Source organism: Saccopteryx leptura, chromosome 1 (genome assembly GCF_036850995.1).
Source record: "Saccopteryx leptura isolate mSacLep1 chromosome 1, mSacLep1_pri_phased_curated, whole genome shotgun sequence".
Lineage (NCBI taxonomy): Eukaryota > Metazoa > Chordata > Mammalia > Chiroptera > Emballonuridae > Saccopteryx > Saccopteryx leptura.
The window spans coordinates 184,435,621-184,458,602 of NC_089503.1; the positions used below are offsets into that span (position 1 = coordinate 184,435,621).

General features: G+C 39.4%; 1 protein-coding gene and 1 pseudogene across 3 annotated transcripts in view; one reads left to right on the top strand and one right to left on the bottom strand.

The window, feature by feature from the left end:
• The window catches only part of LYST (lysosomal trafficking regulator), a 249,598-nt gene that overhangs the window by 225,685 nt on the left and 931 nt on the right, over positions 1–22,982 (bottom strand). The window lies entirely within an intron of this gene.
• LOC136388178 (heterogeneous nuclear ribonucleoprotein D-like pseudogene) lies at positions 6,495–9,982 on the top strand (annotated as a pseudogene).

Here is a 22,982-nt window from a genome sequence, read left to right on the forward strand (position 1 = left end):
GCACTCAGAAAACAAATCAATGAACAAAATGAATACTTCACCAAAGAAATTGAAATTTAAAATAAAAAAAAACAGAGATGAAGAACTCAATACATGAATTAAAAAATGAGGTAGCAAGATAGGCTAATAGAACAGGCCAGATACAGAATAGAACCAGAGACACAGAAGACAGGCAACTAGATATGATACACAGGGAAGATGAGAGAGACTCGAATATTTAAAAAATATGATAAGAGCTCTATTAGAACTGTCTCACTACATCAAAAAGAATGATATAAAAATAATAGGTATATCAGAAAAAGAAGAGAGGAATAAGGGAATGGAGAGCCTATTCAAACAACACTAGGGAAAATATTTTTGTTGCATCCACAAAAACACTTATTCTTACCTAATTCAAGTGTGCTGATCTCAAATCTGACATTAGTTTTTCCTCTGTAAGGTACAGTTTTTTTGCAATTCAAGATTTTAGGTTTTCATCTTATTGTAAAATTTTCAACATGTAGTTTAACATAGTGAAGTAGAATGTCTTCTTAGGCATCATCTTTGTGAAAATATAATAATTTATATACTGCAGTAAATACACTAATACACTAAAAGATATAATTGCATCAGAATTTGTCTACAATTTTGAAATAGAACATATTAAAACACTTATTTTAATCATAAAATTTGCGAAAACTTATTTACATTCTATTAAGGCAAAAATTTGCATTTGTAGCTCTTGCATTTGTGTACTTGTTGAGGACAGTCTTGTTTGATGCTCCAGCAGTAGTCTGCTCATCACTAACAGCTCCAATATTTTTGGGAAACTTATCAAGGTGACTGTTCAGGAAGTGAATCTTAATGCTCATGTTACATCCAATGTCGCGGAAAGCCAACAGCATCCTTTGAATCAGAAGTTCAGTTTTCTGCTTTTTTGTTGCCAAGGAAGTTCTTTGTAACTGCCACAAAAGACTGCAATGCTGATTTCTCTCCTTATTCATCTTCCTGGCAAATTCTTTGTCATGTATGAGGGTTTGAATTTGAGGTCCATCGAATACACCTGCTTTTATCTTCTCGAAAGACAAAACAGGAAAAGCAGAAATAATATATTGAAAGCATTCACTTTCTCTATTCAAAGCCTGAACAAACTGCTTCATTAAGCCAAGTTTGATGTGAAGATGGAGAGCAGAAGCACTCATAAAGACAAAGAACTCTTGTATATATGAAACTTTTTTCTCAATAACCTAATGGTAACCACCCATGAAAAAACCAAAACTGAAATACATAGCTGAAAAAAAGAGGAAACAGAGAAAAGAAGTGTGGAATACCACCAAACAAAAACAAATGACAGAAACACAAAAGAAAAGAACCAAAGGAGACATGGAGCTACCAGAAAACAAAACATATAATGGCTACAGGAAATCTTCATGCATCAATAATTACCCTAAATGAAAATGGACTGAATTCATCAATGAAGATGCACAGTGTAGCAGATTGGATCAAAAAATAAAACTCAACCATATGCTGCCTTCAGGAAAAATATCTAAGCTGCAAGAACAAAAGCAGACTCAAAGTGAAAGGTTGGGAAATGATTCTTCAAGCAAATAATACTCCCCCAGAAAAAAACCAGATGTGGCCATACTTCTACCTGACAATACTGATTTCAAGACAATAAAGGTAATAAGAGACAAAGATGGACATTTCATAAAGGAGATACTAAATCAAGAAGACATAACACTTCTTAATATATATGCACTGAAATCAGGGAGCACCAATTTATACAACATCTACTAAAAAAACTAAAAGAGGAAACAGACCAATACACAATCATATTTGGAGATCTCAGCACACCATTGACATTTTAGATAGATCATCCAAACAGAAAATCAATAAAGAAATATAGGCCTTAAACAACACACTAGAACAAATGGACATAATAGACATTCACATAACATTTCATCCCAGAACATCATATTATATAATCTTTTCCAATGTGCACGGAACATTCTCAAGGACAGACCATATGCTGATACACAAAACTAACCTCAATAAATTCAAGAAGACTGGAATGATACCAAGCATATTTTCTCAACATAAGGCTCTGAAATTAGAATTCAACTGCCAAAAGGAAGTAAAGAAACCCACAAAAATGTGGAAATTAACATACTTCTAAAAAATGACTGGGTCAAAGAAGACATAAAAACAGAGATCAAAAGATATGCACAGACAAATGAGAATGACAACACGACATATCAAAATTTCTGGGATACAACGAAAGCAGTAATAAGAGGGAAGTTTATGTCATAAATTTTGAGTTGTATGCTTATTATCATTCGTTTCTAGAAATTTTTTATTTCTTGTTTGATCTCATTCTTAATCCACCAATTATTTAACAGCCTGTTATTTAGTTTCCATGTGTTTGAGAATTTTTAGTTTTTCTGTTGTGGTTGATTTCTAGTTTCATGCCATTGTGATCAGAGAAAGTGCTTGATATGATTTCAATCTTCTTAAATTTGTTGAGACCACTTTTGTGCCCTAACATGTGGTCTATCCCAGAGAATGAACCATGAGCACTTGAAAAGAATGTATATTCTGCTGCTTTAGGGTGAAAGGTTCTGAAGATATCTATTAAATCGAGTTGATCTAGTGTGTCCTTTAAGTCTGCTGTTTCTTTGTTAATTTTCTTTCTTGTGGATCTATCTAGTGATGTTAGTGGGGTATTGAAATCCCCTACTATTATAGGTGCTGTTGATCTCGCTCTTTATATCCATCAAAGTCTACTTTATATATTTCGGTGCTCCTATATTAGGTGCGTAGATATTTATTATTGTTATATCTTCCTGTAGGATTGCCTCCTTTATCATTATGTAGTGGCCTTCTTTATCTCTTACTATATTCTTTGTTTTAAAGTTTATTTTGTCTGATATAATTATTGCTACCCCAGCTTTTTTTTTCATTTCCATTTGCATGAAATGTTTTTTTCCATCCTTTTACCTTCAGTCTATGTGCATCTTTTGTTTCAAGGTGTCTCTTGTAGACAGCATATGTACAGGTCCTGTTTTCTTATCCATGCAGCTACCCTATGTCTTTTGATTGGATCATTTAGTCCATTTACATTTAAGGTTATTACTGATATGTAGTTGTTTTTTGCCATTTTATTCTTTAAAGCTGTATTCCTCTTTTGCTATATTCTTTTCCCACTTTGATCTGTTCTGCAGCACTGGTTTGGTTGTAATGAATTCCTTGAGGTTTTTTTTGTCTGGGAAGCTTTTTATTTCTCCTTCAATTTTAAATGATAGCCTTGCTGGATAAAGTAGTCTTGTTAGTACGTTCTTGTTCTGCATTACTTTGAATATTTCTTGCCATTCCCTTCTGGCCTCAGTGTTTCTGTTGAGAAGTCTGATGTCATCCTTATGGGTGATCCTTTGTAGGTGATAGCCTTTTTTTCTCTAGCAGCTTTAATATTATATTTTCTTTCTATCACTTAGCTTTGGTATTTTAATTATGATGTGTCTTAGTGTAGGTTTCTTTGCGTTTCTCTTTAATGGCGTTCTCTGTGCTTCTTGAACTTGTGAGAGTTTCTCCTGCATTAATTTACAGAAGTTTTCAGCTATGATATGACTGAACAAAGTCTCTATCCCTTGTTCTTTCTCTTCTTCTTCAGGAACTCCTATGATGTGGATGTTATTTTTCTTCATGTTGTCACAGAGCTCTCTAAGAGTTTCCTTATACTTTTTGATTCTCTTTTCTTTTTCTTCTCTGCTTTCATGCTTTCATTTAACTTGTCCTCCAACTCGCTGATTTGATCCTCAGCTCCATCCATCCTGTTTTTAATTCCTTCCATTGTGGTCTTCATTTCTGATATTGTATTTGTCATCTCCGACTGATTCTTTTCTAATATTTCAATATCCTTTTTTTATACTTGCTGTTTCTTTATTTAGGTGTTCGTAATGATCATCCATTGTTGTTCTAAGGTCCCTAAGCATCCTTACAATCATTATTTTGAACTCCGCATCCAGAGGTTCGGTTATTTCCATATCACTCAGTTCATTTCCTGGAGGTTTCTCTGTGGTTTCATTTGGATTGCACTTCTCTGTCTTCTCATTATGTCTGTGTTTGGGTGTTTTGTTTGTAGAGCTGGTTGATTCTAGGCTTGGTGTTGCCTGCCTCCAGTTTTCAGTTGTGTTATTTCTGGGTCTTCTTGGGTTGGCATCAGCTATTATTTGTAATCAACTTTTGGATTTGGACTACTTTGAAGTCTTGATTTGTTTTTTTTCTTTTTTTCTTTTTTGTTTTTTTTTTCATTTTTCTGAAGCTGGAAACAGGGAGAGACAGTCAGACAGACTCCCGCATGCGCCCGACCATATCCACCCGGCATGCCCACCATGGGGTGACGCTCTGCCCACCAGGAGGCGATGCTATGCCCATCCTGGGCATCGCCATGCTGCGACCAGAGCCACTCCGGCGCCTGAGGCAGAGGTCACAGAGCCATCCCCAGCGCCCGGGCCATCTTTGCTCCAATGGAGCCTTGGCTGCGGGAGGGGAAGAGAGAGACAGAGAGGAAAGCGCGGCGGAGGGGTGGAGAAGCAAATGGGCGCTTCTCCTGTGTGCCCTGGCCGGGAATCGAACCCGGGTCCTCTGCACGCTAGACCGACGCTCTACCGCTGAGCCAACCGGCCAGGGCCTGTTTTTTTTCTTAACAGGTGATAGTCTTGTTTACTGACCTCAGCAGGGGGCTTATTTGAAACTGTATCCAGGAATGTGGTGGTGTAACCTGAGACTCTGAAGGCCTCTTCTGCCAGTCTCTCTCTCTGGGGGCAGGGTGTTTTCTCAGCTTCAGTAGGGGGAGGTGTATCTCAGATCTCCATGGAGACCTGAGTTACTGCCCCTCCTCCACACCTCTTGTTTTCAGCTGTGTCTTGTTGCGCTGATTGGAGCTGGAGAGATGTCTGGAGATCTGTGACCCGGAAGCACTTTAGTCTTTTGTTTTGTGGAAGGATCAGCCCCTCCCCCAGCTATGGCTGCCTCCAGCACTGCATAAGTCAGCTTTTCAGGTCGTCCCCTGGATTCCTCTGCCCCTCACCATCTGTCTCTCTCTCTCCCCTTTTTTTTGGAAGACAAGCCAGCCCTTTCAACACACCTCGTTCCCTGGTCGCCAGGCAAGTGGCTGTGAGCAGTATTTTCTGCTCTTTTTCTTGGAGTGAGAGCCCTTCTGGGCTCTCAGCCTCACCCCCCCTCTGTTCCTGTAAGCCGGGGAGATTCAGATGCTCCCTACCAAGTTTGTTGTGGCTTCTTTTTTGCTCCTTAGTTTTTGAGAGCTTTTCTTGTAGTCCAGAGTTGGTTCTTCATGCTGATTGTTCCTAAATTAGTTTGTAATCCAGTTCGGTGGTGTGAGCTGGGAGTCTGTGTGTCTGCCTACTCCGCTGCCATCTTCAGGTCCCCCCAAACAGTTTTTAAATAGAATGATGTATCTGTAAGAAACTCATTTCGTCGAGTTCATGTAGAGACACCCAGTCCAGATGAATTTTGAAGAGTTTTATTAGAGGAGGAAATTTTAAATATGCTGGCTGCATATGGCTGACACAGGGCATCTGCAGGACCAAATCATGCCAGCCTTAACCTTTTTAAAAAGACTCAGCTCATTATTCTTCTAGGGTTGTGTTCCTCTTTTATGTTTTTTATATATATTATATATATGTTACATATATGCATTTGTTTCATATCCTTCCTTCCCTTTTCCACATTATTTTAAAAATATCAGCTCATCTGGCCACTTTACCTCTGTCTTTTCTTCACATATTATTTCCAATTGTTCAATAGACTACCCTGGGTCTTCTTACAACCACTATCCCTTCTAGAGACTGTATCCATGGCACCTTGCCTATATTATCTCTGAAAATGAGGAACTCTGTATTTCCAATCCCCTAATTTTGTTTTCCTGTTTATTATTATTTTTTACTTAGCTACCATTTACTAAACATTCACTTTGTGCCAGGCACTAACGATACAAAATGTGAAAGTAATCAGTCTATGCCCCAACAAGGTCACCTTATGGTGGCAAAGGAAAACCAATACACTGGGTATTATGTACTGACCAGGGCACTAAACCCATTTGGGTGGTCATGGAAGCATCGTGAAGGTCATCCTTGAGTAAAAGTGGAACAGAAAAAGGTAGAAAAGGAGGGAAGAGAGGCACTACAAACTTCAAGAGCAGCTCAACTCAAGTCCCAGAGAAAATTACAGTTAAGTTGGGCATCAAAACACAAAATGAGGAGCACAAGAATAAGGATGGAAAGAGTAGTGGCCAAAGATAAACAAGAGTATTTATTGGTGGGTTGAGAGCTGAGCAGAGGCTGAAAATCATGAATTCCAGGTATATCAAGTCTCCCAGCTATTTGAGAATCTCCAGCAGAATTTAACAGCGCAGAATGCGGAATCTAAATATAGGACTTTGGTGGATAGCTACCACAGAAGCAGAGGAACTCGAGGGCACAAGTGAGAGAACAAGCTAGATGGTCAAAAATGGGGTAAAAGGAAGAAGCCAGGCAAATGCTGATACACAAGGAGAAATACAGGCAATCAATCACCATGAGACTGAAGAACAGAAAATGTGGGAAGGAAGGATATTAGAATTTTTAGATGTTTGTAACAAGCAGCTCCAGATCAATGTCAACATCCAGCAGGTGACCCTGCAACAGGAGTCTGCAGTAACATGAAAGTTAAGATCGCTGCAGTTAAGCAACCACGAGGCTAGTTTCATGGACAACAGATCTCTGTCAACTCTTAATGTGAAAGCTCCCTGACAACAGGGATTTATCTACTGCATTTACTGCTGAGCCACAGCATCTAGAACAGCATGGGGCAGAGAGAAGGCACTTCGATCATTTGCTGAATTTGTTGAATGAGAGACATAGCTTTCCACTTGGGATTCCTGTTATGTTTACTTGTCTCATTAAGACCGTACAGTGGGTCAAATCAGGTTCAGAGTACCAGCTCCCCCAAGTACCGTATTTTTTTGCTCCCTAAGACGCACCTGACCATAAGATGCACCTAGGGTTTTAAGGAGGAAAATAAGAAAACAAATATTCTGAATTAAATTATGTATTAAAATATTTAATAAAATATACCACAAAAATATTTCAACAATGTAAACTCAACAGCAATATTAACAACCATTAGCACTGTTATTAACAAATGAGAAGAGACTTTAATGTTCAAATACTCTTCTAGTTTCCAGGAACCCCAGGAACTCATCATCACTAGTGTCAGAATTTAAGAAGCTCAGTTGCTCACAATCACTGGTATCACTTTCTTTGTTATTTTTATATACGATACCATCTTCAGTGCCATCTAAGGCATTGCTAATGCCACATTTTTTTAATGACCATACCACACTTCATTCTTCACTGACTGCCATTATGTTTTCACCCATTCACAAACTTGAGTGATAGTGGGTCTCTTCATTCGTCCAGTTGGTGTCAGATCATGATTACCAGCAGTCACTCATTTGTTCCACTCTTCTCGCATAAAGACTTTAAACCGTTTGTTGATGGAAACGCTGACAGGTTGCAACTGGCTGGTAAGACCCCCAGGAATTACAGCTAGATGACTTTTCACTAATTGGGCAGATTTTTTCAGAAGCCCTCTAGGATGTTTGGCCCAAACTTTTTCAATTCACACTCTCATTCCATTTTCTTTCATCCATCCTTTCTCATGAACCCCCTTGCTGCTGCACTAGGGAAAGTCCAGTTATTTTTTACTCTAATGTTATTACATAGGTAAACTACCTGGATTACAGCTGGAATAAACTGATGGAGATGAGCAGCATAACCTGCTCCACCTGCCGCTGCTTTGCCTGTGCTCGCACTGGCTTCTCAGCTCACTGCTTGTGCCTCACACCCTTGGCCCCTCCCCTATCTGCCAGCCAGCCAGCCAATGAGATGCTATTAGGTTGGCAATGGGTAACACCAGCACTTCACACAGAGCTCCAGCAGCTGCAGCACAGCCCTCCACCACTGCAGCGCACCTCTCACATCTGCCCTCAATGATGACAGATGAATGCGCCCACACAATGTCGCTCCCCTTCCCTCCTGCGCTGCATGCAACTGTGGAAACTGGAACTAAGAGATCCCTCAGCAGATGCTGGGGTTCTGCATGCCACCATGGTGGGTATGATTACACTCCCACTGGCGCTCATTCTACTTATGTTTACTGGTGCAGCCCAGCAGCTAAAAAAAATAAACATTCGCTCCATAAGACACACAGGCATTTTCCCCTCCACTGATAGGGGGGTAAAAGTGCATCTTATGGAGCAAAAACATACGGTAATTCCTTTGTCTTCTAAAATGAAATGGTCAATACAATAAGTCAATAGTGGTTCTGCTTTCTTTGAGTGAGACTTCCCAGTTAGTTGACTTTGATATCTTAGCTCTATCTGTTCCGGTTCTGTGGTTAATTTTCACAACCTATAATCTAAAAGATCACAGACTTAAGCTATCATCCTAAATCTTGTAAAGTTTTCACACATTTATCTGCTTAGCATATAGAGCTTCTACACATGCCCCCTACACTAAGTAATTACTACATACATCCTTCACTTTTATGCATTTTTTATTTATTATTTTTTCCTTTCTTAAATGAGTTCAGGGGAGATAAGACTACCGCATATGCCCCAACCAGGATACACCTGCAAACCCTGTCTGGGGCCAATGTTAGAATCAACAGAGCTATCCTCAGTGCCCAGGGCTGATGCTCAAACTAATTGAGCCGCTAGTTACAAGGGATGAGAGAAAGAGGGGGAGAGAGAAGAGGGATCAGGAGGGGAAGAAAAGCAGATGGCAGCTTCTTCTGTGTGTCCTGACCAGGAATCAAACCTGGAATGTCTTCATGTTGGGTGATGCTCTATCCACTGAGCCAACTGGCCAAGGGTAGGCATTTTTTAATACTTTGTCGCTACTCTGTTTTAGTCAGTGCTACCAATGACATTACATTTGCCACTGAAAATAAAATCTCAAGCTCAACAACTGGACAAAAAGTAATCCCTAAGTCACCAAGTTTCCTCTTTAAGAATTATCATATAGCTCTTCCATAGCCATTTTAAATCTAGTTCCATACAACGCTCGGCCGCTGCCGCCTCCGGGACTCGATCTACGTGCCAGCACCCCCCAGCAGACAGCTCTGCCACCATGGAGGACATGAACGAGTACAGCAACATAGAGGAATTCGCAGAGGGATCCAAGAATCAGCAGGATGACGGTAAAATGTTTATTGGAGGCTTGAGCTGGGATACAAGTAAGAAAGATCTGACTATTTGTCTCAATTTGGGGAAGTGGTAGACTGCACAATTAAAACAGATCCAGTCACTGGAAGTTCAAGAGGATTTGGATTTGTGCTTTTCAAAGATGCCGCTAGCGTTGATAAGGTCTTAGAACTGAAGAAACACAAACTGGATGGCAAATCGATAGACCCTAAAAGGGCCAAAGCTTTAAAAGGGAAGAAACCCACCAAAAAGGTCTTTGTGGGTGGATTGAGCCCAGATACCTCTGAAGAACAAATTAAAGAATATTTTGGAGCCTTTGGAGAGATTAAAAACATTGAACTTCCCATGGATACAAAAACAAATGAAAGAAGAGGTTTTTATCACATACAGATGAGGAGCCAGTAAAGAAATTGTTAGAAAGCAGATACCATCAAATTGGTTCTGGGAAGTGTGAAATCAAAGTTGCCCAACACAAAGAGGTATATAAACAGCAACAACAAAAAGGAGGAAGAGGTGCTGCAACTGGTGGACGAGGTACTAGGGGTGTGGCCGAGGTCAGGGCCAAAACTGGAACCAAGAATATGAAACTATTATGATCAAGGATATGAAAATTACAATAGTGCTTATGGTGGTGATCAAAACTATAGTGGCTATGGCAGCTATGATTATACTGGGTATAGCTATGGGAACTATGGATATGGACAGGGATATGCAGACCACAGTGGCCAGCAGAGCCACTAATGACCTTAGTGCCTCCCTCAAACTTTTATAATAACCCTAAAGCAGATGGAGGTCCAAAGATTTCCCAAAAGTCATAGGACTTCACAGCTACGTCTTGAGATTCCTATCCAGTGTTCTTTCTAGTACTCCATGAAATTTTTGAGACTCCTCACAACTAAACCATGTATTTCAGAAAACTACTTGTCAGAGCCTTTTAGTGACTATCTGGCAAAGTGCCAAGTAATTAAACAGTGAGCCTGCCTCATGGTCTCATGCTGTCTCACCTTTGCACACAATATATTCTGCCACCCCAACTTCCCGAGGTATTCTGTAGCTTCACGCTATCTTCTTTCATATGTTTCTGCATTTCTCATTGACATCAAGATGTAAATGACTTGACATAAAATTCTGCTGCTCCTAGAAAGAAGTATTTACATTTTAGCAAGCAGGAACACCTTCACTTGCAACTGGAATTGCAACACAGAAGGGGTAAATGTTGGCTTGAACCTAGATGGTTCATATTAAAAATGTAAGACTATAATAATCCTTTACCAGTAAAAGTGGGGGAAAGCAGTTGTACTATTCCTACTTTTATTCTGTGTAATGCGCTTAAGATAAGTCAAGTACAAAAATGTGTTGAATGAAATATTTTCAATTTATGTAGAATTGTAGTCTATTCATCAAATAAAGAAAACTCAATAAAATAAAAAATGGCAATGGTTTCGGTGGGGGTAGAAATATAAGACAGCAATGGACCCAGAAAAGTGTCCATACTTCTTTTTTTGTATTTCAGGGAGATGACAAACACACTATGTCTCTCACTGTTCCCCATCCCCACAAAGTCTTGGTTAACACTCTCCATAGCAGCAGTGTTAAAACCTGTGATTGGCCCAGAGAGGCGAGGTCATCCTAGCTCCTTGTGTGACAAAGCTGGTCAGGAAATAAAGAAAACACAGGCACAGAGTAGCAAGGCAGAATTTTAAAGGAAATTCAGAGGAAGTCACACCAAAATGTATTTGACTTAGGTCCTTCAACAAGCAGTTCATTTTCCCTAAAACTAACTGGGCAACCAGATATCAGAAGAACCTGTGCTTGATCCTGAGCACATTAAGAATGAATATTCTGAGACTCTGGTTAAAAATGAAGCTGTACTACAAGGAATTAAGAAGGCCCATTCAGCTAGACCATTTCCTCTGGCTTTACATCCCTGCTAGAAGGAATGTGCTGTAAGTTTTATACTGAGTAGCTCATCCAATTTTAAAACAGATCTCTGGACTTCTATAGAAGATGATGATGATGATGATGATGACGACGACAGAGCTAATACTGACAATGACTGATTACTACCAATCAGGCATGCCCGTAAGCACTCTACTATAGTAGTTGATTTAATCCTCATAACAATCTCACAAGTCCCACTGTATCTCCATTTTTCACATGCTGAAAACTGAAGAACAGTGAGGTTAGCCAATTGTTTAGGGTCACAGAGCTACTAAGTGTCAGAGGTAGGTTCGGACCCAGGCAATCTCTCTGCATTCTGTATACAATTTCTATTCTCCAAAGCAAACATGAACTCCTCCCTCCACACATGAGCTCTTCCTTCCTCATTCTTACTTCACTTAATGGCCTCTATACATTCACTCCGGAGAGAAACCAGAATAGCACTTCATCTGGTGCCTACTCAGTTTTTCCTCTTGACAGCTTGCTGGTTCACCTCTCTATATGCTACTCACTAACTATGACCTCGGGGACTTGACTTCCTCTCTAAACCTCAAAAAATTATCTGTAAAACCTAGTTGTGAAGAGCACGTAATTTTATTGCAAATAATAAAATTAAATAATTAACATAAAATACATACATAGCATAGTACCTGACTGACGGTGGGAAGATCAATAATTATCAGCCATTATGATCATCACCTTGAACCTGACCCTTCTCTTCTGGATCTTATGCCTAATTTCCAAGGCCCCCATTTCCTCTCTCACCAACAACCTCTTCGTTGGTCACTCTGCTTGGCCTATTTTCCATCCAATCCAAATTTTATAATGGTTAAAAATGTCACTCACATTCTTTAAAATCATAAATGACCCTCCAATTCCTAAGAACTAAGATCCCAACTCCTTCTCTTTAATCATGCTACTCAGTTCCTCTACCATCTAACCTTTCCAATCTCAACACATCTTATAACCTATTATATTGCCCAATTATCCCTCCTAAGCATAGCATTTTCTCAACATTATTTCACTGATTTTCTTTAACCATTTTACTGCTGAAACATTCCATTAATTCCTAATTAATTACTTTTCTACATGCCTCTATCTTAGGACTTGCCACAACATTTTACAGGACCATAGTACAATTCTTTCCAAGCAACATCATACTTTCATGAAGGAGGAAAAGCAGGTCTTATTTCTTAAAAAAAATGATAATTTGTGCCTATCACAGTGCCACAAATAAATACTCACTTAATACTAACTTTGACAGAAAACATTTTAACAACTAAGGAGCTGCAACAAAGAATTGATGCTTCTCATCTCTCTTCCTTCCTGCCGGTCCCTCTCTCTGTCTCAAAAAAATAAAAAAATAAATAAATAAATAAAACAAAAAAACCTACCTTACTGGGATTCTTCTATTTTTAAAAAATAGGACAGATGCTAAAAGTCAGAGACTTCAGTTTTTGCTCAGTTTTAGCTGAGCAAACTGACCAGGGCTCAATAATTTTTAATATATATTTGTATAAGCTAAAAGCTGCAAAATAAGTTTCAGAAGTACTGAACACATTTAAAAGCTTTAAAGACACCTTGCAAGCATAAACAGCTCTGGTTTCCTCTTATTCCTTTGTAATTCTTACAGACACAATGAATATTAGCTTCCCTTCTAAAGAAAAAAATATAGTTGAGGAAATCAATTACAGACAAATGTATTTACTGTTACAAAAAATTTCACATAAGATGATAACAGTGAGATCAAATTGAGGTCTGGTTGCTTAATTTATTGCTCTCTAGCTATCCATGAAAATGGATAGATAGTAGCATTGAAGGGCACAGGTACTGAGAGTGATGAGAACAGAAATAAAAAAGAAGATTTACTAGACACTTTCTGAGCACATGCATTTCAAATTCAACCTACATTTAGTATTTTTTTTTTACCACACTGGTTATCATCACAATTTAGTTTCTATCACTATGGCCTAAATGTAGACATATGTATACATAAAGGAAGAAGATAAAGTTATAAACAAGTTGCATATTAGAAACCAAACACTATCATTTTATCTGGGTATAAAGCATCTTTTAGCTGAGGTTACTTTCTTAAAATGCATGAACATGTTCAAGAGGTTGATGGTATAATAGAATGAATACTAGACTAAAAGTCAGAGACTTCAGTTTTCTGTTTTGCTTCAACTCTCTTTAGTATCTCAAAGTGCCTGACTTTTCTACCTCTATACTTTTACACATGTATAAAAAAACAACAACAAAAAATAACTAGATGATCTCTAAATATCTTTCAGGCTGTGAACTTTCATGATGGTACAATATTCAAAAATTGTACTACGGTAATAGTAAGCCTCAAGATTAAGATTAAAATGACACATTCTAAATATTTCCTTAAATTGTACATAATCAGGTTTTGTCAAAACTACTTTACTGGGCCTGACCAAATAGTGGCACAGTGGATAGAGCCAGATTGGGATGCAGAGGACCCAGGTTTGAAACCCCAAGATCGCCAGCTTGAGTGCAGGCTCACCAGCTTGAGCAAGGGGTTGCTGGCTTGAGCGTGGGATCATAGACATTACCCTACGGTCATTGGCTTGAGCCCAAGGTCACTGGCTTGAGCAAGGGTCACTCACTCTGCTGTAGCCCCTGGTCAAGGCACATATGAGAAAGCAATCATTGAACAACTGAGGAACTACAATGAAGAATTGATGCTTCTCATCTCTCTCCCTTCCTGCCTATCTGTCCCTCTCTGTCTCTCTCTCTGTCTCAAAAAACAAACAAACAACAAACAAAAAACTATTTTACTAGGATTCTTCTATTTTTAAAAAATAAGGTATAGAGAAAAATATATATTTCAGTAGTGTGGAATGTGTGACTTTATATATAATCTCCAAAATATTTAAGTAAGACTAATGACAAATCTTCAAGAACAGTTTTCAGCATTACTGTCTTTGGAAGCATCATAAAGACGAAATCCAGAAAATGGCAAGAATTATAATCTTTGATAAACTCTAAGTCATAATGCATTAAAAGTCCAGTGAAGTCCATACAAGCAAGTATTGAAAAGCAGTATTATAGTGACCTGATGGACATAAGCAGCTATCCCACAAGTTACACCACTAAAACCTCCTTTTACCATTAGCCAGGCTACACTGAATTGTGCACTTCAGTGAATGAGTGTCAAGAAACAATAACAACAGATGCATTTTATGAACTAATAAATATGTATTATGTGTTATTGTCCTTCCAAATAAGTCACATTCTAATAAAAGAGGAAAACATTCTTACCATTGTTTTAACTTCACACTCATCCAAACTCAGTATAATAATTATGCTATTTAAATAAAACCTATGCAATTATGACTATTATTCTTCTGCCTAAGAAACTAAGACAAGTGAACCACAGAACTAATAAGAATTTTATTGTAGGAAATCACATTTCAATTTGAACAATTTTAAAAGGAGGAGACAGGAACAAATTACTATACTATAACTGCTCTTTTCTTTTAATTTATTGATTGATTTTAGAGAGAGAGAGGAAGGGAGAGAAACAGAAACATCAATCTGTTTATATGCCCTTACCAGGGGTCGAACCAGCAACCTTTGTGTATCAGGACAACGCTCTAACCAACCGAGTTCTTCAGCCAGGGCACTATTTTTGCTGTTTGAAAGTTCATAATACTAAAATAAGCATATAGAGTTGATTTAACTTATGATAAATAGAAATTACTAAACACAGTAAATTCAGCCAACAATCAAATTCTACAACAGGAAAGTTAATATACTTAACCAGAAAAATATTTCCAATGTACAAAGACACAGTAGTTAACTTTTAAAAAGAAAGACATACAAGAACAAATCTCTAGAAAAGAGCAAGCCCATCCCAACAACAATCCTGGGGATGAAACATGGTTAAACCATTCTAGAAAACAGTTTTAAAAGCAGAGAAAAAATAGAATGAGTCCCCAACTTAGATGTCATTTTCCAATATTTTACCCAAATTAGGAATTCTATCTCTTCAATAAACATTTCCTGTCCATTCAAGCTTCTGACAGATTGTAGTTATTATGAAGTTTGTCTTAATTGATTTAATATGCATCTTCCTCTTACATTCTGACTAGACATTAATAGAAGGCACTGGCTGGACTTCCAGCTCCTCAGTTTTCAACCCCTCATCAACACTGACTTCTCCACTGCTTAAGTTTAAAAAGAAAAATATATACATCCTGTTGACACCTCCTCTTTCAAGATGACTTGGGACAGTCTACTCTGGGAGTAATCTTCTCACCTCATTGCTCTGAGAAGTCAGTCTGCCTCCTGTCCACACTACTCGACTAAACTACTCAGCCAAGATCAACAATAACCTTCTCTAAATGCCAAATCTAATCCAACAGACATGTTCTAGTCCTTATCTTATTTAACATCTCTGAGGAACATGAAACATATGAGACTATTAATCATTTCTTAAATCTCTCTGGACTTGGGAGATGCCAAATCTCTTGGTTTCCTCTTATCCCTCCTGACCAGTCCTCCTCAGTCTTCCTGGCTGGATTCTTCTTTCCAGCTCCTACAGAATGGTGAGCCTGTGGATTCTGCCCTCCTCCTCACTTCCCTATTCTTGTGTTCTCCTTTGACCATCTCATCTGCTTCTAATGTTCCAAGTTCCACCTATATGTTAATGCTTTCCAAATCTTTATATGGAGATTAACCCAGAACTTCCTTCAAACCTCTAGGCCCTTACAGAACAAGACATATCCAGAATACTTCAGGGCAATATATGGGGCTAGAGAGAATAATCTTAGGCTAGTAAAATACATTCATGCCCTCTAATTTAGGGCTTAGTACATCCATTCTCAACATCACAAGCCCTTTCCAAGGTGATAGCTCCTCTGGATACGTATCACTGAGACAACCAAACATCTCAATTTGCCCAAGACAGTCCTGGTTTATGCCTGATGCCCCAGAGTAATTATTAATAACATTCTTTTCATTTTCAAAGTAACTCTTGTTTGGTCAATAAATTATATAATCACCCTACCTGTCTACCAATCCTTGATTTTTCCTGCACAACTAGGTGAACCCATCTCCCTCCCTGGATTCCTTACTCCCTACCATTAAGAACCCTAATTCTGTTGCTAGAAAACTTCCCTATCTCCTCTATCTTCAGACAGAAAGATCACTTTATCTCTTTCTCTTAAATCACTACATCTACATTCCAGGCCAGGAAGATAAGTCTATTATCCTGGTTTCCCAAAGTGGTCTGTGCATCATTATTGTCCCATTTTATCCACTTTTTTTTTTTTTTTTTTTGTATTTTTCTGAAGTTGGAAACGGGGAGGCAGTCAGACAGACTCCTGCATGCGCCCGACCGGGATCCACCCGGCATGCCCACCAGGGGGCGATGCTCTGCCCCTCTGGGGCACTGCTCTGTTGCAACCAGAGCCATTCCAGTGCCTGAGGCAGAAGCCATAGACCAGGGGTCCCCAAACTACAGCCCGCGGGCTGCATGCAGCCCCCTGAGGCCATTTATCTGGCCCCCGCCGCACTTCTGGAAGGGGCACCTCTTTCATTGGTGGTCAGTGAGAGGAGCATATTGAACATCTCATTAGCCAAAAGCAGGCCCATAGTTCCCATTGAAATACAGGTCAGTTTGTTGATTTAAATTTACTTGTTCTTTATTTTAAATATTGTATTTGTTCCCGTTTTGTTTTTTTACTTTAAAATAAGATATGTGCAGTGTACATAGGGATTTGTTCATAGTTTTTTTTATAGTCTGGCCCTCCAACGGTCTGAGGGACAGTGAACTGGCCCCCTGTGTAAAAAGTTTGGGGACCCCTGCCATAGACCATCCCCAGCGCCCGGGCCAACTGTGCTCCAATGGAGCCTTGGCTGCGGGAGGGGAAGAGAGAGACAGAGAGGAGGGAGAGGGGGAGGGGTGGAGAAGCAGATGGGCGCCTCTCCTGTGTGCCCTGGCCGGGAATCGAACCCGGGACTCTTGCACGCCAGGCCGATGCTCTACCACTGAGCCAACCATCCAGGGCCCCATTTTATCCACTTTTAAGGTTATATTATAGCTAAAGTTATAGTTGTCACCTACTGATCTTTGAGTCATTTATTTCCTTTACTGAGAACTTTGTCATACAACTCCCGACTTCCTCTCCATGCATGATCTGTTATCCTCAGGGTTTCTTACCCATGAAACAATTCTTACCCAAGAACAATTGTTCTTACCCAAGAACAATCTCAATACACTGGCATTTAGAGCTCTTGGACTTCCTCTTCTTTAGTGACTCCTATTTTGCAGAGGGCCAGCCTGGTTTAGTAGTTGGGCATAAGGGTTACAAAGACTCAGGTACTTCTTAGCTGTGCCTTGGGGAAAGTTGTTTAACCTCACTGATATCCAGTTTCCTCATTTATAAGAGAGAGATCCTAATATGTGCCTCAAGGATGGTTGTGAAAATAAATATGAAAACCAATGGAAAGAATTTAGTATAGTGATGAGTATGCAGTACTCAACAAGCAGTAGCTTTTATTAATATTACTGTTGTAATTAGCACTATTAAGCTTGGCTACCCACCACCATCATCGGTCATTCCTTGGCCCTTACATCACCAGCAGTTGCTCCACCTCTGGGACCTTAGATTTAGCACTCACATGTCCAGCTCTAGTACTCTTTTACTTCCACTGCTCCTACAGCTTACTCACTAAGACTCTTTATCCTCTTCAATCCCCACATTTATCAGCCCATCTTGACTCAAGTGGTATATCTATGGTTTAGCCCACCAATTAGCAATCTCAGGACCACCCTCAACTCCTTAATGTCACACCACCCCGTACCCAAGTTCTCTGGCATACCTCCCCTTCCAAACCCCATCCAAGTTCAGTTGAACTATTTGCTTTCTGTATTGTTATAGGGAGCTGACAGAGAAAACTGCTTAACCATTCTGACTGGCCTCTTTCTACATTTGTGATTACAAAGGTGTTTATCACTATTCAGCAATTAGGTCACTTGTCCCTGGTCAAGCCCCAGACTATTGTCTTTCTTCTCAATCTCATCAGATAACACTGCTTCACCAAAAGAAGGGTGCCATCCTGGAAACGTATCTATATACCTATACCTACTCCCTATTTCCTTTTCTTTTTTCTTTTACTTTTTGGAAAGACAGTAAGGAAGAAAGATGAGAAGTATCAACTCATAGCTGTGGCACTTTTACTTGTTCATTGTTTCTCCTACATGCCTTGCTTGACCAGAGGGCTCCAGCCAAGCCAGTGATCCCTTGCTCAAGCCAGTGACCTTGGATTCAAGCCAGCAACCTTGAGTTTCAAGCCAGTAACCTTGGAATCATATTGATGATTCCGGAATCAGGCTGGCAACCCTGCACTCAAGCCAGCAAGCCTACGCTCAAGCCAGATGAGACCAAACTTAAGCCTGTGACCTCGGGTTTTGAACCTGGGACCTCAGCACCCCAGGTCAATGCTCTATCCACTGCACCACCACTGGTCAGGCTCCTTTTCCTTTTTAAATAACAAGGCTCATTACCGCTCTTCTTCAGGGTAACCCTTTCACCTATGCTCATGTTCCCAACCCTTCCCTTTCCTCTGAGATCAGGTGTGATTATCTTCTCCCCCTGTGACTTTAGCTTTCTTCTCCTCTCCAAAGTCCCTCTCTCTCAGTCTACTAAAGTGTCCTTGACTCTTCCAGCTTTAAAGAAAAACTTCCCTGATCACAGATCCCCACTTAAGCTTTCACTGTCCTCCCTTCTTTACCAAAGATGTTTAGAATAAATACAACTGAACGAATGAAGTCTTTTTTATTTGGTTCAGACTTCTCTTTTCAGCTCCAGACCTATGTATTTTTAAAATTTTAGTTATATCTAACTCAGTTCAAACAAAGAAAATAAAACCGCTATTTCCACCAAACTGATGTGAAGTGATGAATTTGACATCTCTAAATGTACTCATCCACCTGTGTTTTAAAAATTAATATCAATTACCAGCATCACCATTCACCCAGTCCATAATCAAGACTCCTCTCCTCTACCGCCTGCCTACGTAAGTCTTGCCTAAAATCTCCCACATTTGTCTGTCCCCTGTATCTTCCCAGGGCTCCTACTGCACAGGGATGTAGTGAGGATTAGATGAAATAATAAATGGAGCACATTCTATTGAGACGTGATATGCATGCAAAGATTATTTAATATTACTATATCATTGGCAAAGTGAGCATGAGGTTAAACATAACATGATTTGGTCTTTAAAAAAATTCTGGGTCTTAGTAATCAGTACTTTCTTTCTAATCACAAATCACAAAGCTCCTGTTTGGTCTATACTTTTTCTAGGATGCAGTCAGTGTCAAGATGTTCAATGTACACTTTTCTAGGCTTCACCTCCCCTCATCCCATTTTAAAATGTAAAATATGCAGTTCCTCAGGTTTATGGCAAAAATATTCTACTTTCCTTACTATTTAAAGATAGAGTGGCAGCAGTTGTACAAACATTTCCAAGTATGTGTAGTTCTCTACCTTATCAATCATCTATTTCTTCCACTCACTGAAAGTGGTTAGAAGCTCTGGTTTCTTCGTCCATGTGGAGTTTCAGTTTCAAAGAATTACATTTGAATGACACAATGACTAGTCTTTTGGAAAACTGTTTGACTCCTTTCTGGTTTAATCAAGATGGTCACACTTTAAGCATCACTCTTTCATATTATTAGCAAGGATTTTTCTTTTTTTTTTTTTCTTCCCAGCAGTGAGACCTGGGAAGCACTCATAATTTCCATATGTTATCAAGTCTCCCTCAATTACTGTTAACCAAGACCAAGAGAATTAAGGCAAAGGACAAACACTGGAAAGAAGCAATAGCAAAAGAGAGTAGTATCAACAAGAATATAGTGTCCCCATTGACTCCACAATCAGTTTATAATTAGTTACTAATGTGACAGATTTTTATATACTTTCAGGATATATATAGGTTGCAAATCCATTTCAAAATATGTGTTAGCTTATTACCTTGAGTTTTAGAGAGAGAGAGAAAAACATCAACTTGTTGTTCCACTTATTCATGTCAACAGTAGTTGACTTTTTAACTTATTTATTTTTTCTTTTCCAAGTAAGAGGAGGGGAGATAGACAGACTCATGCATGCGCCTCGAATGGGATCACCTCGCCACATCTGTCTGGGGCTGATGCTCTGCCCATCTGGAGCCATGCTCGCAACTGAGCTATTTTTAGCACCTGAGGCAAGGCTCCACAGAGCCATTCTCAGCCTGGGGTTAATGTGCTCAAACCAACAGAGCCATGACTATGGAAGAGGAAGAGAGAGAGAGAGAGAGAGAGAGAGAGAGAGAGAAAAGAGGGATGGGCAGGGGTGGAGAAGCAGATGGTTGCTTTGCCCTGACTGGGAATCAAACCCAGGACATCCACATGCCAGGCCAATGCTCTATCACTGAGCCAACCAACCAGAGCAGTTGACTATCTTTGTGCCCTGACCAGGGATCAAATCCGCAACGGCAGCAAGTCAGGACAAGGCTCCAAACAACAGAGCAACCTGGCCAGGGCCCTGGATTCTTAATATAAGGGGAAGATTTTAAATTCTAGAAGTCTGATACATTTTGATACGTGTTTTAGGGGTCAAACTGTATTGCTCCAGATACTGCATAATTTAATTTAAAATTTTTATTTATTTATTTTTTTCTACAAAGACAGAGAGGGAGAGTCAGAGAGAAGGACAGATAGGGACAGACAGACAGGAACAGAGAGAGATGAGAAACATCAATCATTCGTTTTTCGTTGTGACACCTTAGTTGTTCGTTGATTGCTTTCTCATATGTGCTTTGACCCGGGGCTACAACAGACTGAGTGACCCCTTGCTCAAGCCAGCGACCTTTGGTCCAAGCTGGTGAGCTTTGCTCAAACCAGATGAGCCCGCACTCAAGCTGGCAACCTCAGGGTTTTGAACCTGGGTCCTCCTCATCCCAGTCCGACACTCTATCCACTGTGCCACCACCTAGTCAGGCTGCATAATTTAATTAAAAAAAAGATTTCCATTTAACATGAGATGGCCCATTTATTTAAAGCCATCTTTAATGAAACAGAAGAATTAGGGTAGTCCCTATATATTACTGACTTATTAGTAAAGTATTAAAAATACAGTCATTTCCATTGTAATTTCACAAATGGCAAGATTTCTGAGGCTTAAAAAAAATTATTGAACTTCATTGAGACATTTAAACATGACTCAGAAAAAAATCAGATGAAATTGTTCAAGTTAAACATGACAGCATCAAACTAAAAAGGAATTCTGAAATTCTGGATTATATGGCTTTTTGTACAACTGAACCTACTAAACAAATGTACTGAGTGCAAGCAAATAAAAACAAAACTATTCAATACATTTGGTGGCAGATTGCTTCAAAAGAGCCAAAAAGAAAATGAGCAAGAAAAATGTTAGTCTATGCGTGAAAATATTAAACCCGTAATAGTTATAGTTAAAATAATATAAAAAGTGTCTTCAATACAAAGTCAGGAGAGTCTGCTACTAATATCTCCACCTGGATGTCTAATTTTACTGTCTTCTAACCCATTCCTAACCTTCTCTCCACCAAACTACTCATCTCATAAACCTCACTTCAGTACATGTCTACTCTCTTTCTGCAAGCTCAGGATAAAACCTGGTGTTCTTGAAGTCTCCTGTTGACTATTCAACCTTCAATTTATCCAGAAATTAACCACTCCACCAACAGCTTTCTGGTCGAAGCTGCAACATCTCTGGCCTGGATTATGATAAGAGTCTCCCAAATGATGTCCCTGCTTCTGTTCATGCTCAACCCCAACCCTAATAAAGTCATTTCTCCATCCAACCACCAGAGTGTCCCTTTCAAAAAGCAAGTCTGATTATATCCCTTCCCTATTCAAAATGATGAGTCTCAGAGTGGGAGCCCAAGTCCTCACAAAGGTCTTGAAGCCTTACACAATCTGATTTCCCATTCCCACTTAATCCCTGACTTCATTTCTACTACTCTTAAATTGCTCACTCCACCAAGCCAAACCAGTTTCTCTACTTTCCATAAACTCCTACCTGGAAGCTTCTACAAGTGCCTTTCCCTCAGCATGCTCTTCCCCTCCAGAGGTTCGTGGTCTACCCCCTCACTTCCTTCCAGTCTTGTGCTTAAATGTCATCTTTTCCAGGAAGTTTTCCCCAGCTACCTCTAGTTAAAATTGCAACACTCCTCCCCCCCTGTTCCCTATCCTCTCTCTTCCTTGCTTTTTCTCTTCAGTCCATAACACCATTTGACATACCACATCTTATTCATTATCTGAGATTGCCAATAGAATGCACGCTCCATGAAGGAAGGGGGTTTTATCAGTTTAGAAAACTGTGTGGCACACAGTAGACACTCAATAAATATTTACTAAATTTACGTGTAACTCTATAGTTTATAAATTTCATGTAAATTAAATTATATAGTAACTTGTTTTCTTCTTATGCCGCATTTTGTCCAAATTCTCCCATCTTCGCAGTAACAAGATGGATGGCAGCAAGAGCTATCAGAAAATAAGTTGCTGGCTACTTGCAAAGCTCTTTAAACTAGATACTCCATATTAATTAACTACGTCTATAAAATGAACGCTCAGAGTCAATATCTTTAATAGCATAAGGTTTCTGGGTGTGGAGTTTAGAGTGGCAGAGTAGAATAACCAAGAATAAGCAGGAAGAAAAGCCCAATTCAGTCTGTCCTACAAATCTGTTGTTAACCAAACCCCAGGGAAATTGCGAGCTGAACTCAATATGAAAGGAAAAGATAG